The sequence below is a fragment of the Lolium rigidum genome, chromosome 2 (genome assembly GCF_022539505.1).
Source record: "Lolium rigidum isolate FL_2022 chromosome 2, APGP_CSIRO_Lrig_0.1, whole genome shotgun sequence".
NCBI lineage: Eukaryota > Viridiplantae > Streptophyta > Magnoliopsida > Poales > Poaceae > Lolium > Lolium rigidum.
This window is the reverse complement of record NC_061509.1, coordinates 68,492,538-68,498,677: the sequence shown is the minus strand read 5'-3', so window position 1 is coordinate 68,498,677 and position 6,140 is coordinate 68,492,538.

Sequence of the window (6,140 nt, the reverse complement as noted above, 5' to 3'; positions counted from 1 at the left end):
TGGCAAAAGTTAAAGCTAAGCTCATCTTGAGCCTATTATTTAAAAAAAAAACTTTTACGGCTCTCTTTCTTATTTTAGCTCTGATAGATACTTTTCTAAGAGACTTCTCCACTTTTTTAATCATGTCCTCCGAGGCCTTACCCGCCAAGACGCAGGCAACTGTCTTGCCATATCCCCTCCAAACTAGCGAGCAACCCGCAAAACTCTTTTGCAAAAAAAGCCTCAGAGCTAGACACCAACACTGCTCCACAGTCCAAAGGGGCGAGGGACCGGCAAAGCTCCGACTATGGTGGTGAGGGTGCCGTGGCCACCTCCAATGTCTCAAAAGAGCATAACACCGACGAAAGCACCACAGGAGAATCCCCACGCAACTCATGTAGCTCTGGCGCTCTGGCGTGATCTGCAACATGGGAGCCAAGAACTCGTCTATGCCCTCGCTCTCACAGTCAGCCGGCACAACGGGCTGCAGCGATTGGCAAGGACTGACATGAGGAGAGAAATAACTATAGAGATGTTCTTTCTCAACCACATATAACTTCTGCTCAGTGGAGCCAAGTGGAAGTGAATCCTGCATGGTGGCGAGTTCCTGTACACCAGAAGAACATGCCTCTGTCGGCTCCAAAGAATTACCAACGTGTGCCAACAACTTTTGAGACTTGCCACCTCCTCTCGGAGGGGGTGAGAAACCTCCTCGACGTGCATAGCAACCAACTAAGTGAGCTTCATGCGTAACAAGGCAAACTGACACCGAAAGCAGGAGTCCAAACTGGCGTTGACATTGACCTTGTCGCAACACCTTGTAGAGAGCCTTGGCGGCAATGTTGCAGGCGACGGCGGGTGGCACATGACCTCAACCCAACTCCGAGACGTCGAGGGACGATAAGGCTGAGTGGGTGGAGAGTGGCTTTGTTGGACGAGCATGAGTCTCTGGAGAGTGAGAACGAGCAACCGGAAAGTGCGCACAGCAAAAACGCGTGAACTTCATCCGGCCGCAGCAGCATCATGGAACCAAGCCCCTCAATCGATAGGCCAGGGGCACAAGTCTGCACTGTGGGAAGGCAGTGGAGGAGCAACGGGATCCCCCGATGCAGGCTTGCGGATGCGACGCGCCTGACACATCCGACGCGGAGAGCAAGGACAGCTGCAGCAAGAACGGCGGGCGCCGGTGTCGATGCTGGGATGGTCGAGGTTGTGGTTGCAGTCTCCAGCGTGCCGCCGGCGGGACAGCCGAAGGCGGCTGCAGCATGCCGGCCACGACACGGGGCGACGGCGCACAGTACCGAGCACCTCTCTCACGCCTACATACCTGCGGAAGGGAGAGGGGAGAGCAGCAACGCTGCCAGCTCTCGATGCAGCGAGCGCAGGGGGCGGGGCAAGGAAATCCGGCCGGCGTCTGCCGCGCGCTCGCGCGCCAAAGGCGAGGATGCGAGAGCCAAGCCTGCGCCGGACTGCGGGGGAGACAGCGAGGACTCCGGATCTGGGCTCAGAATGTGCAGAGGAGGCCGGAGACGGGAGATCAGGGTGGCGGAGCCGCGCGTGCACCCGTCGCCACCATGGTCCCGTATTTCCTCATCTTGTGGTAGCGGCTAGGCCGGTTGGGCAACAGGTGAATGAAAATGGTGAATGTTGAATAGCCTAGCTACTGCATTTCTTTTCAGTTTTGTCAGACTAGCTAAGTGCCAATCTTCAGTTTCGTTAGTTAATTAGATTTCATCTAAACTTAATAAATTTGTATCCCTTTCTTCGAATATAGGGTTACCCCTCCAATTTTTGTTTGTCATGAAAAAAGATAAGCGCCTTATATCCTTGTTCTCTCACACATCATCATGGGTGTGTTGAATGTAGATGGGCTGCAGCCCAATAAGGCAGCCCATGTAGTCTACAATTCCTGAAATTTCAAGACCCATCACGTTGGCAGCTTGGGATAGTCATGGGGAACAAAGATTAGTCCCACATTGCTAGTTGGGAGAGAGTTGGAGTGATATATAAGGGCTGATGTTCTACTCCTTCCAAGTGAGTGAGAATAGAAGGGGCCCTCGCGCACTCCTCCTCCTCCTCCGCCCCCCCCCGGCTCGGCATGAAACGCGACGTCACGTCACGCACGTCGCGTTTCGTGACTCGAGTTCGAATTCGAGACACACTCAAGGAAGCCTAAATTTTTTGCTTGGTGCACCAACTGAGTTGGGTACGTGTCGACTTGCATGTGCATGCTCGCCGCGTGTCCCTGGCTTCCTACGCGTGGCAACACGGTCGGGTCAGCTCTCCTCACAGGCTATACAAGGAGACAGATCAGATCTGGAGAACACATCTCTCAGAACTCTCTAGTTCGTCTCTCTCGCGAAGTTCCTATTGCTGCGCTACTCTCTAGTCTTCCCCATCCCGACGAATGCGTGCACAGCCGTCCGGGAGAGCAGGCCTCTGAAACTCCGTCCGTTGAGATCCTGCACCGGGAGACGGGCGATAAGGTTTTTGGGGAGCATCTCGGCGCAACTGCTCGCTGCTGTTCGTCTTCTTCATCGACGGTTCGTCTGCTTCATCGACAGATCCGACTACACCATGGGCGACATCAACGATTCCCATGGTGTTGGTGGAGCTTCTGGTGCGACCTTCCCGGTCGCGATGTACGTGTTTTTCTTCTCCTACCTTGCACTGCTACTTGTTCCATGTTCAGATCTGATGCATGTGCTTAGTCTGATGTGTGTGGTTAAGTATGCTTGTGCATCTGTAATGTTGCTTTCGGTAATTAAACTCACACGGAAATTGCCTAATATTCCATCAATCCAAAAACCTTATATGCTTAGGCAATTTTCACCGTCTGGTTTTGCTGCTGCGCTCAAACTGAGCCCTTTTACGGGTTCTCATTTCAAGAGATGGCAGAATAAAACCCTCTTGTGGCTCACTTGTACGGGCGTGCATCGAGTTGCGGAAGGTACTTCCAGAGGTCCGCTTACTCCTGACGAGGATAAAGCGTTCGGGGATGCCTCCGTAATCTTTGTGGGTGCCATCCTAAGTGTGCTTGGGGACAAGTTGGTTGATGCTTATCTGCACATTCGAAATGGGAAGGAACTGTGGGATGCACTGGACGCTAAGTTTGATGCTGTCGATGCCGGAGGTGAACTGTATGCTATGGAGCAGTTCAATGACTACAAAATGGTTGAGAACCGATCTGTAGTAGAACAGGCTCATGAGATACAGATCATGGCAAAGGAACTTGAGCTCCTCAAGTGTGTGCTACCGGACAAGTTTGTCGCGGGATGCATTGTCGCTAAGCTTCCCCTTCATGGAGGAACTTTGCCACTTCTCCGAAACATCGAGAGGCATGAGTTCTCTCGTTGAGAATATCATGGGCTCTCTAGATGTTGAGGAGAAGGCGAGGGCAAAGACAAACACACTCTGGAGGAACCGAGGGACGTTCTGCTGCCAATATGGTGCAGAAAAATGCCCACAAGTCCAAGGGAAAGAACAAGGGAGTCTCCCATACTACCAACTTCAAGAAGAAGGGTAAAACGGAGAAGAAAGATCCTTGCTGGGTGTGTGGTGAGATAGGCCATTGGGCTAATCGCTGTCCACAACGCAAAGGAAAGAAATGTCAGGCTGGACAGAACTCAAATTCTGTCAGCATGGTCATTGGCAACACATAGGAAGGAACTACAGGGTATGATAATATATTACCTACTGTTCTTTCAGTGTTTCAGCCCACAGAATGGTGGGTTGATACAGGTGTCAATGTTCATGTGTGTGCTGACATCTCCATGTTTACCTCTTACCAGGCCCGAGGTTTCTCAGTAATGATGGGGAATGGGTTACATGCTACTGTTCATGGTGTTGGCACGATAGATCTGAAGTTTACTTCGGGAAAGATCGTGCAACTAAAGAACGTGCTGCATGTCCCTTCTATCAAGAAGAATCTCGTTAGTGGCTCCCGTCTTATGAAAGATGGGTTTAAGTTGGTGTTTGAGTCCAATAAAGTTGTACTGTCTAAGTATGGAACTTTTGTTGGAAAGGGCTATGAATGTGAGGGAATGTTTCGCTTCTCTCTAGAAGACTTCTGTGATAATGTTGTGAACCATGTAAGCACTAGTGTTAATGAAACTAATGTTTGACATTCACGACTTTGTCATGTTAATTTCGGTTGTATGACGCGGATTGCTGATATGAGTTTAATTCCGAAATTCACCTTTGTCAAAGGCTCTAAGTGTCATGCTTGTGTGCAAGCAAAGCAACCTCACAAGCCTGCGAAGGAAAGAAACTTGGCACCACTAGAGCTCATACATTCAGATCTATGTGAGATGAATGGTGAGTTGACAAGAGGTAGAAAGAAATATTTCATGACTTTGATTGATGATTCCACTAGGTATTGTTATGTGTATCTCCTGAAAACTAAAGATGAGGCTCTTGATTTCTTTAAAATCTATCAGGCTGAAGTTGAGAATCAACTTGAAAGAAAGATAAAAAGGGTTCGGTCCGATCGTGGTGGAGAGTACTTTTCTAATGAGTTCAATTTATTCTGTGCGGAACATGGTATAATCCATGAGAGGACGCCTCCCAATTCCCCACAATCCAATGGGATTGCGGAAAGGAAAAACCGTACTCTAACAGATTTGGTTAACGCCGTGTTAGACGTTTCGGGTTTATCTACGGAATGGTGGGGGGAGGCTATATTGACTTCGTGTCATGTCCTAAACCGTGTTCCAACCAAGAATAAAGAGATTACCCCTTATGAGAAATGGGAAAAGAAAAGACGAACACTCTCCTACCTACGAACTTGGGGCTATTTGGCTAAAGTGAATTTGCCAATCACCAAGAAGCGAAAGCTTGGACCAAAAACCGTGGACTGTGTCTTTCTTGGCTATGCTGCCCATAGCATTGCTTATAGATTTCTTGTGGTGAAATCTAGAGTGGATGACATGAATGTTGGCACCATCTTTGAATCAAGAGATGCTACATTCTTTGAGGATATATTTCCTATGAGAGATATGCATGGCATGTCTAGTTGGGAATCTGATCCAATACATGAAACTCCTATGGAGTCCGATGAGGAATCCGATGATGAGTGTTCGGATCCCGATGAAAATGACAATGAAGCTCCCACAAGGAGTAAGAGACAAAGGACTCGCAAAGTCTTTTGGTAATGATTTCATTGTGTATCTTGTGGATGATACTCCCACTACCATTTCAGAAGCTCTCGCATCTCCTGATGCAGACTACTGGAAGGAAGCGGTTCAAAGCGAGATGGATTCCATCTTGGCTAATGGAACGTGGGAGTTAAGTGATTGTCCTTATGGGTGCAAACCTATAGGATGTAAATGGGTATTTAAGAAGAAGCTTCGAGCTAATGGTACTATTGAGAAGTACAAAGCTCGGCCTGTAGCCAAAGGCTATACCCAAAAGGAAGGTGAAGATTTCTTCGATACCTACTCACCTTGGAGAGATTGACCACTATTCGAGTACTACTGTCATTGGCTGCCTCACACGGTCTTATCGTTCATCAAATGGACGTTAAGACGGCTTTTCTAAATGGAGAGTTGGACGAGGAAATTTACATGGAATAGCCTGATGGTTTCGTACTACAAGGTCAAGAAAGAAAGGTGCGTAAATTAAAGAAATCTTTGTATGGTCTAAAACAAGCACCCAAACAATGGCATGAGAAGTTTGAAAGAACTTTGACATCTGTGGGCTTTGTTGTTAATGAAGCTGACAAATGTGTGTACTACTGCTATGGTGGGGGTGAGGGATGATACGTCTCCGACGTATCGATAATTTCTTATGTTCCATGCCACATTATTGATGATATCTACATGTTTTATGCACACTTTATGTCATATTCGTGCATTTTCTGGAACTAACCTATTAACAAGATGCCGAAGAACCGATTGCTCGTTTTCTCGCTGTTTTTGGTTTCGAAATCCTAGTAACGAAATATTCTCGGAATTGGACGAAATCAACGCCCGGGGTCCTATTTTGCCACGAAGCTTCCGGAAGACCGAAGGAGAGTCGAAGTGGGGCCACGAGGTGGCGTAACACCAGGGCGGCGCGGCCCGGGCCCCGGCCGCGCCGACCTATGGTGTGGGCCCCTCGTGCCGCCTCTTTACCTCGCCCTTCCGCCTACTTAAAGCCTCCGTGACGAAACCCCCAGTACC